Below are 10,887 nucleotides of genomic sequence, written 5' to 3'. Positions count from 1 at the left end.
GATAAGTTTATTTATTGTTGTAGTTTGTATGACTTTGATTTTATATATGAATTCTGAGTTTTGTTGTGTTTTCCCCATGAGATCTGAGTAGTTTTCTCTGTCTTTCTCCTTGTCTTGAGATTTGTGAAATGGTGATTTGAATTGGTAATTCCATGAAAATGTTAAAAAAATTGTGATGATCTTTTCACTTTGATCTTAATTTACTTTCAATCTGGTCAATTGATTTGTTAAAATATGTTGAGTTTTACAACATAAGTGAAGATTACATCCAAGATTTAGGGGGTCAAAGTCCTTGAAAGTTGGGTGCAAATAAATAGGGATATAAAAATTATCGGGCATAGAATTGGAGATTTTAGAGTGACAGACTAAAATCCCCAATTCAGTCCTATCGTTTGGGTGCTGAAGTGTAGATGTTAGCCCTCAGGTGAGGAGAACGTGGGAGCTCCTCGCCTGAGGATAAAATCCATAATGAGTCTATGGAAGTGAGTATGGAAGAACTGGATTATGTTCAGGAAAAATTTGAAATGTTAAATACTGCTAAAAATGACAACAATTTCATTTCATCTATTGAAAAACCCTTTGAACTTGAATTGAAAACACTTCCTACACATTTAAAGTATGCATTCTTAGGAGATTCATCTACACTACATGTTATAATATCCTCAGAATTAAATGATACTCAAGAACAATAATTGTTAGAAACTTTAAAAAAATACAAGAAAGCCTTTGAATGGACATTAGCTGATATTAAAGGAATCAGTCCTTCAATCTGTATGCATAAAATTTTGTTGGAAGATCAACATAAACCAAGAATTGATCCTCAAAGGAGATTGAATCATATGATGAAAGAAGTGGTTAAGAAAGAAATTATAAAATGGTTAAATGCAGGAATAATATATCATATTTCAGATAGTGCTTGGGTGAGTCCAATTCACTGTGTTCCGAAGAAAGAAGGGCTGACTGTAATGACAAATGAGCATAATGAATTAATATCAACAAGAAAAGTCACTAGATGGCGATGGCGAATATGCATAGATTATAGAAAATTAAACTCTGCCACCCGGAAGGATCATTTTCCTTTACCCTTTTTGGACCAGATGTTGGATATATTAGATGGGCACAAATATTTTTGTTTTCTAGTTGAATTTACTAGTTATTACCAAATGCTTATTGCTCTTGAGGATCAAGAGAAAACAACATTTACTATTCCTTATGGAACTTTTGCTTTTCAGCGAATGTCTTTTAGATTATGTAATGCACCTGCAACATTTCAAAGATATATGATGTCAATTTTCAGTGATTTGATTGAAAAAGGGATTGAAGTCTTTATGAATGATTTTTCTGTATTCAGAACTTCCTTTGAAATATGTCTAGATCAATTAGAAAAAGTTCTGGAACATTGTGAAAAGACTAATCTTATTTTGAATTGAGAGAAATGTCAATTTATGGTTGCAGGAAGAATTGTTCTTGGACATAAAATTTCAGAAAATGGCATGGAAGTAGATCTTGCAAAAATTCAAGTTATATCGAACCTACCTCCACAAACTAATGTAAGAGGAGTTAGGAGTTTTTTAGGATATGCTAGATTCTACAAGCGATATATCAAAGATTTTTCAAAAATTACTAAGCCTTTGTGCCAACTTCTAGAAAAAGACATAAAGTTTGACTTTAATCAAGATTTCCTTAAAGCCTTGGAAACTTTAAAGGAAAAATTGATCAGTGATCCTATAATTGTTTCACCGGACTGGGAGAAATCTTTTGAATTAATGTGTGACGCTAGTGATTATGCAATTGGAGCTGTTTTAGAGCAGAAATATGATAAGATTTTCAAGGTCATATATTATGCTAGTATGACTCTTAATGATGCTCAGATTAACTATACCACCACTGAAAGAGAGTTATTCCATTGTGTATGCTTTTGATAAGTTTAGATCATATTTGATTGGAAACTTAATGTGATGTGCATATTGACAATTCTTCTATTAAATATTTAATGCAAAAGAAGGATGTTATACCAAGATTAATTAGATGGATACTTCTGATGCAAGAAATTTATTTTGAGATAGTGGATAAGAAAGGAGTTGATAATCAAATTGTTGACTAATCAAATAGTTGATCATCTATGGAGGTTAGAACATGAAGAAATGATTGATTCTGAAAGAGAGATTAAAGAAACTTTTGCTGATGAACAACTTTAGGTTGTAAAAACTTTATGTTGTAAAAGGATGGGAGATACCATGGTATGCTAATATTGTAAATTATATTTTTAGTAGTATTTTACCATATGGATTGGCAAGACAACAACAACAACAACAACAACAACAAAGCCTTAATCCCACTACGAGGGGACGTCTACATGAATCCTTTTTCTCCATTGCGTCCTATTTAGTGTCATATTTTCATTTAGTTCTAGTAAATTAAGATCATTTTTAATACAATAAGCCCAAGTCTTCCTAGGTCTACCTCTGCCTTTCTTAACACAAGTCAAATTTAAAACATCTACTCTCCTAATCGGATCATCTAATGGTCGACGTTTAATATGACCAAACCATCTAAGACGACTTTCTCTAATTTTTTCTGTCACAGGATTAAAGATCTCTTTAGGAAGTGTCCACACCATGCATTGCCAGACTCGTTAATAATTCAAACTTTTTATAATGGATTGGTTGGATCTCTTCGATAAATAATTGATGCTACTGTTGGATTATTAATGTCAAAACTATTCAATGAAGCATACTCATTAATTGAAGAGATGGATACTAATAATTTTCAATGGCCCTCAGAAAGAGTAAATCAAAAAAAAGTAGATAGAATTCATGATTCTGATGCAATATCTATATTAGCTGCTCAAATAGCTACTATATCGAAGATGATAGATCAATATGGAATAAATTATTCTCAAACAACACCTGTGCTTGAAGATAACTCATTTGGACAAATGATAGAATCTCAATCTTCTTATGAGACTTTAAATACAATCAATAATCATTCTAATAATTCTTATGCCAATTATTATAGTCCTGGTTGGAAGAATCATCCAAATTTTAGTTGGAGTAACAATAACTCGAACGCTGCAAATCCATAATGAGGAAACAGTGCTGCAAACCCAGTGGGTAGCTCCAACAATAAAGGAAACAAAGCTTATAAATCGTATTACCCCCAGGATTTAATAATTTACAAAGTAAGGAGAAAAAGTTATCAATGGAAGAATTAATATTGCAAATGGGAATTCAATTACAGAGTCAAGGAGATGCAATCAGAAACATGGAAAATCAATTGGGATGTATTGCTACTGCACTTAGCAATAGACCTCTAGGAACACTTTCTAATAATGTTGAAGTAAATCTTAAAGATCTTAACAAGGAGCAAATTAAATTTATTCAACTGAGATGTGGAAAAGATTTAGAAGAAAGAGTACAATGAGAAGTTGAAATTGAAAAAGATGGGGTGGAAAATGAAAATTGTGGTGAAGATTTTCATTGTGAATCAGAAAGTCCTATTAAACCAATGAAAATCATTATAGAAAAAACACCACCTCCATTTCCTCAAAGATTGAAGCAGAAGTATAGAGATAATCAATTTTTGAAATTTTTTGAAATTTTGAGGAAATTGACTATAAACAATCAATTTGTTGAAGCTTTGGAACAAATGCCAAGCTATGTACAGTTTATGAAAGATATACTTAATAAGAAAAGGGAGTTTGTAGATAATGAGACCGTTGCACTCAGTAAAGAGTGTAGCACAATAATTCAGAAGAAACTTCCTGAAAAACTTAAAGATCCTAGAAGTTTTACAATTCCTTGTGCTATTAGAGAACAATTTTATGGAACAGCTTTATGTGATTTAGGAGCCAGTATTAAACTTATGTCATTATCAATTTTCAGAAGGTTGGGCTTAGGAGATATTTCACCCACAATTGTAACTCTTCAGTTAGCGGATCATTCGATTACCTATCCTAAAGGCGTTATAGAAGATGTTTTAGTATAGGTTGATAAATTTATCTTTCTTGTGGACTTTATTGTATTAGATATGGAGGAAGATAAGGAAATTACTATTATTTTAGGAAGACCATTCCTAGCCACTAGAAGAGTTTTGATAGATGTGCAGAAAGGAGAACTAACTATGAGAGTTAGTGATCAAGAGGTTAAATTTAATATTGCAAATCAATGAGATACCTTGTAAAAGAATAAGAGATTGAATGCTTCAGAAAGGATATTAATGAGTATTTAAGCCATGAATATTTCAAAAAGACATATGAAAGCGAATTTGAAAAGAAGTATATGGAATCTCAAGATGAGGATAAAATCCAAGATGAGTCTATGGAAGTGAGTATGGAAGAACTGAACTTTTACTTTTCGATAAATGTCTTTTGGATTATATAATGCACCTGTAACATTTTAAAGATGTATGATGTCAATTTTCAATGATTTGATTGAAAAAGGGATTGAAGTCTTTATGGATGATTTTTTTTGTATTCAGAACTTCCTTTGAAATATGTCTAAATCAATTAAAGAAACTTCTGGAATGTTGTGAAAAAACTAATCTCATTTTGAATTGGGAGAAATGTCAATTTATGGTTGCAGGAGGAATTGTTCTTGAACATAAAATTTCAGAAAATGGCATGGAAGTAGATCCTGCAAAAATTCAGGTTATATCGATCCTACCTCCACCTACTACTGTAAGAGAAGTTAGGAGCTTTTTAGGACATGCTGGATTCTACAGGCAATATATCAAAGATTTTTTAAAAACTACTAAGCCTTTATGGAAACTTCTAGAAAAATATGCAAAGTTTGACTTTAACTAAGATTCCCCTAAAGCCTTTGAAACTTCAAAGGAAAACTTGATCACTGCTCCTATAATTGTTTCACTGGACTGAGAGAAACCATTTGAATTAATGTGTGATGCTAGTGATTATGTAATTGGAGCTGTTTTAGGGCAGAAATATGATAAGATTTTCAAGGTCATATATTATGCTAGTAAGAGTCTTAATGATGCTCATATTAGGTATACCACCATTGAAAGAGAGTTGTTAGCCATCGTGTATGCTTTTGATAAGTTTAGATCATATCTGATTGGAACTAAATGTGTTGTGCTTACAAACCATTCTGCTATTAAATATTTGATGCAAAAGAAGGATGCAAAACCAAGATTAATTATATGGATCTTCTAATGCAAGAGTTTGATTTTGTAGTGGTCGATAGGAAATAGACTAATAATCAAATAATTGATCATTTATCAATGTTAGAACAAGAAGAAATACTTGATTTGGAGAGAGAGATTAAAGATATTTTTCCTGATGAACAACTCTATGCTGTAAAAAGATGGGAAATACCTTGGTATGATGATATTGTGAATTATATTGTTAGTGGTATTTTACCATATGCACTTTTAAGACAACATGAAAATAAATTTATTTATGATGCAAAATCTTATTTTTGGGATGATCCTCATTTATATGAAATATGTAAAGGCTTAATTTTAAGATGATGTCTGCCTTATAAAGAAATTCAGGAGATTATTCAAAAATGTCATGATTATGAATTTGGAGGACATTTTGGGAATGATAAAACTGCTTAAAAATTTTTACAATTTGGATTTTATTGGTCTACTCTATTTAGAGATGTTAATATATATATATAAAATCATGTGATCGGTGTTAGAGAGTAGGTAATATTTCTAGAGGAAATGAAATGCCTCTAAATTTTAATTTGGAAATTGAAATTTTTGATGCATGGGGATTAGATTTTTTGGGACCATTCATGCCTTCATTTGGAAATGTATATATATTGATTGCGGTAGATTATGTTTCAAAATGGATAGAAGCAATCGTTTTACCTAGATGTGATGCTCGGAGTGTTTCAAAATTTTTGATTAAGAATGTTTTGACAAGATATGAAATGTCGAGAGTAATCATTATTGATGGAAGATCTCATTTTGGAAATGCAAAAGTGGCAAGACTGGCGGAAAAAATATAATATAATATATAAAATTGCAACTGCTTATCATCCTCAGACTAGTGATTTTGCGGAAGTATCTAATCATGAAATTAAGAGAATTTTGGAGAAGATTATTAATCCTAACAAAATGGATTGGTCTATTAGATTAAATACTACATTGTGGAAATAGAGGACAACTTATAAGACACCTATAGGAATGTCCTCATATATATTAATTTTTTAGAAGACTTATCACTTGCCAGTTATAAATTAGAACAAAAGCTTATTGGGCGATAAAAGAATTTAATTTCAATTTGAAAGAAGTTGGTGAGAAAAGATTTTTGCAATTGAATGAGTTTGAGGAAATTAGGAATGAATCTTACGATAATGCAATGATTTATAAGGAAAAAATGAAAGAATGACATGATCAAAAGATAGTAAAAAGAGAATGTGAATCTGGACAAGAAGTTTTATTATATAATTCAAGATTGAAATTATTTCCTAGAAAATTGAAGTTTAGTTGGAAAGGGCCATTCATAGTTATAAAACTTTATCCATTTGGAGCAGTCAATATTGAAGATACTAAGACTGAAAAAATATTTAAAGTAAATGGGCACATATTGAAATCTTATTTTGATGGTCATAGACCAAATTTTAAAGAGACTATCATGTTGGATCACCCAGAATGAGATTGGGAATGTCGGGCTGACGACATTAAACCAAACGCTTTGTGGGAGGTAACCCATATGTACGTTGTTTACTTTGATTTTTGAGTTTTTGTTTAAAACTATGTATATATGTTTATGTTTTATCTCTTTATGTAATCCACATATTTAAGAAAAATATTTAGAAACATCTTTGTTTGCCTAATGTTGTGAAAAAACTGAGAATTGATTTGATAAAAATCGAAACAGCCAAATTTTGGAACAGGCGCATGATGCACCGATTTCTAGAGAGTTGGCGCATGATGCGCCAGATCGGCGCATCATGCATTGCGAAGAAGAAAAATGATTAAAAATGTGTCAAATGACGGTTTTTGGCAGTTTTTTGAGGGGACAACATTCAAAAAACTGACTCCAAGACATATTTTAAGGAGGAAATCAAGGGAAGTGTCACCACTTTTCAATTCCCATGGCTTCTTACTCTAGAAACTCCACTACGTTTGGAATTTTCAACCGAAGAAAGTTCATCAGTTTCGACGCACAGAAGTTGAATGATCGAGTTATAGTGAAGAGGAGGCTTATCAAAGAGAGGGAATTTGTGCATCGAGGATTCAACACACCGAATACTCAAGTCAAAGAAGTTATTGCGCAGAGGCGTTGGGAAGTTCTTTTCTACACTACTATCGCTATAATTGTCCCTGTGGTGAAAGAATTTTATGCAAATCTTCAAGGGATGAACCAAGGAATGATCTATGTGCGAGGCAGGTTTGTACAGTTCACTCCTTCGAGAATCAATGAAATGTTTATGATTGAGAATGTGTCTGTTTGTCATTATGCAAATTTTACCCGTACAAGAGACAACATGAATGAACTCTACCGTTACCTTACGGATGTAGATGCTAATTGGGAAGCCCGAGATGATGGGAATGTGAGTTTTTCTTCAGCATTATTAAATCCTACTTCAAAGATATGGCATTTTTTCATTTCCTCAAAATTACTACCTACTATGAAACTAGTAAGGTTATGAAGAAGAGTGCTATTCTGAATTACTGTACTCAAACTGGAAAACCTGTTGATATTGGAGCCATAATTGTGAAATCTGTTTTGGGTTTGATTGTTAATGGATCTGCAACAAGATTGGGACACCCATCTACTATTTTCCAACTCTGCATTCAATCACAAGTACCTTATGAAATTTGGGAGAAAGTATTACTACCTTGGAAGCCCATGAATCCTGAAGTCTACTGTTGTTGCATTGGAATGGGAGATGATAATGTTATGGATGTATTAATGGATCAAGGATCTCAAAATTCATCGCCTATTTAGCCCTACTATAACTCTAGTGCACTTTCAAAGAGAATTAAAAAGATTGAGAGAGAGATGCATAATCTTATGCATGCAATTGAGAATATTTCGAAAATGCTAGATCACCTAGATTGGAGACTTAAGGAACATTTTAGACATACCGAGCGTAATGAAGATGGTTTGGTACGTATGTTCAAGAAGCATGCATTGATTGAGGGAGAAAATGCAACTGATGAATTTTCATTTAGACCATTCTACAATCTGTATGTGCACTACCAATCTATGGGAGATCTCCAGGAGAACGAGAGTGACAAAGATGAGTAAAGTTAAATTAAGCATGAAATGTTTTGTCTAGTATTGTTTGTTATAGTTTGTTATGTTGGATTGCTTTACTTTAAGTTTTTGCACTATCCATGTTATTTTTTTTTAAGTTTGATGTTTAGATTTCAGTTTTTAGGATGTTGTTTTGCTTTAAAACACTGAATTTGTTGTGTATTGGCTTGAAAATTATTAGTTTGTAATAACTCAGATTTCATATATAAATATGAGTTTTGTGTTGTTTGTGAAAATTTGATGTTAGTTTGATGTTTAATTATGCTTATAAAGGTTTATTTGAGTCAAATAGAAGTTGATGTAAAATAGTATGGGGCAGATTTCCACAGAAACCAAAATTGGGCAAAAATACGCTCCGACGCATGATGCGCCAACTTACAGAGCCTTATCGCATGATGCGCCAGATTTGGCACATGATATGCCAAAAATCCGAACACGCTCTATTGCCTAGAAAACCATGAAATCACACCGACAACCTCCATTTTTTCTGCTTGAGTCATCTTCTACCTCAAAACCTTGGTCTAGGGCATCACATTGCGGGCTAAAGAGAAAGATTTGGAGGACAAAAACCATAGATTTCATTTTCTCTTAGTAAGAGCTTCACTTTAACCTAGAAAATTTTGATTTTCACCATAGATTTTGGGAGATCCAAAAAATGGGATTTTTGTTGAAAGTGCTTGAAGAAAACTCATGGTGAAAAGCTTTTTACCAAATAATCTTGCTTAGGGAGTTAGATTTTTTATTTAGTAATTTATTTAGAATTTATTTGGATTTTTGTAGAATTTCCCATGGCTTCCCGATTTAAGCGAGGAAGACCATCTGATGACTTTGATGCTCGACGATTTGTTAGTTTCCGACGATTTGTTAGTTTCAACATTAGTTTCAAAGCCCAACATAACTACAGTACACTATTGGAGAACAAAAGAATGATCCAGGAATGAGCATTTGCAAACCCGGGAGGCAAGGTCAAGAGGTTGATTTGCACCAGAAATTGGGAGCGATTCTACTACTTCACTGTTGTGACAATGATCGCTATGGTCTGAGATATTTATGCAAACTTGAGATTAACTGTAAGAGATCACATTTTGGTGAGAGGTACGCATGTGGAATTTACCTCTGAAAGGATCAATGCATTTTATGGGCTTAGAATTGTCTTCCATGATGAATATGCCACTTTTTCTATTACTGATTCATCACTAAATTAAGTTATTGAATTTTTGACTGATGAAAGAGGAGAGTGGGAAAAAAAAGAATAATAAGATAGTTAACTTCCCTTCTTCCATGTTAACTATTCAGTAAAAAATATGGCATCATTTCATCTCTGCCAGACTTTTACCTACAAAGCATCTTGCTGATGTTACAAAGGATCGAGCTACGTTGAAATATTGCATTCAGAACATGAAGGCAATAGACGTTGGTGCACTTATAGTTTAACACGCTAGAAGTACTGCTGGTAGTTCTACTGCTGGAGGTTTGGGGTATCCTACCCTAATTTTCACTTTATGTAAACAATCAGGAGTTGAATCCCATATAAATGAAGAGAGGTTACAACCTCAGAATCTGATTGGGAAGCACATGATTCAAAGGGTATAATTATTTATTGAGTCTAGAAGTGGAAGAAGGGATAGTCCCTCTACATCTGCTGCAGAGGCATCTACTTCTAGTGTTGCATAGTTGGAAGGTGTTATGGACCAGCTTATGATTTAACAATATGATATTATTAATATTTAGACTTAGTTGGGAGAGATAGATGCAAGGACTGCATATAATAATGAATATCAGTAGAGAAGAGTTCAACATGATATAGATTTTCAAAATGTTATGGTTAGGCACTTTGTGGGTGAACCTAACGTGAACTTTCCTATTTGCCCCAGCTTTGTTCCCTATTCAGCTTTGTTCCCTATGCTCCCATTCGTGATGAAAATGAAGAAGCAAGAGAAGAAGAAGAAGAAGATGATGATGATGGAGTGAAATGAGATGAAGATTGATATTTTATGAGTCTTTCGTAGTTATTTTTGATGTGTATATGTTTGTATTAGGATGTACTTTTATTTGGAAAAATTGTTGTAGTAACAAAACTTTTTATGTTTTGTTGTGAACTTGCAGTTTGTAATAGTAATTGTAGACTTTCACTTTTGCTGCATTTTTAGTATTTTTAGTTTTTGTATTTAAGTGTTTAATTCCCAGTAAGTTCTTTAGAATATATTATGTTTTATTTAATGCTTTAAAGCCTGCATGTAGATTTACAGTTAATAATTGCAATATACTAGAACCAATTTCACGTTCAGAAATCCTCTATAGGTTAGTTTTTTTTTCATGCATTTACTGTTTTCTTTCACCAACTAAAATTTTATACTAAAATGTTTTTAAAATCATTTAAAAATTTAAGTTTGGGGGAAAAGAAAATTTTCTTTTGAAATGGGGAAAACTAAATTTTATTTGTCCTTAAGTAACTATATTTTTCAAAATTTATTTAACATGGCATGCATGGGATATTAAAATTGATATTAAAATTTAACTTTAAATGACTATATTTATGTTTATAAAATTTATAGTAAATTTAGGTAAAGATTTTTAATAATGAAGGTCAATTATAAAGTTAAAGATATTTGTTATGATATGATAAGACTATGTTTTTCTATTTGAAGGGA

This window comes from Phalaenopsis equestris, unplaced genomic scaffold (genome assembly GCF_001263595.1).
Source record: "Phalaenopsis equestris unplaced genomic scaffold, ASM126359v1 Scaffold001327, whole genome shotgun sequence".
Classification (NCBI taxonomy): domain Eukaryota; kingdom Viridiplantae; phylum Streptophyta; class Magnoliopsida; order Asparagales; family Orchidaceae; genus Phalaenopsis; species Phalaenopsis equestris.
Note: the sequence above shows the minus strand (reverse complement) of the source record.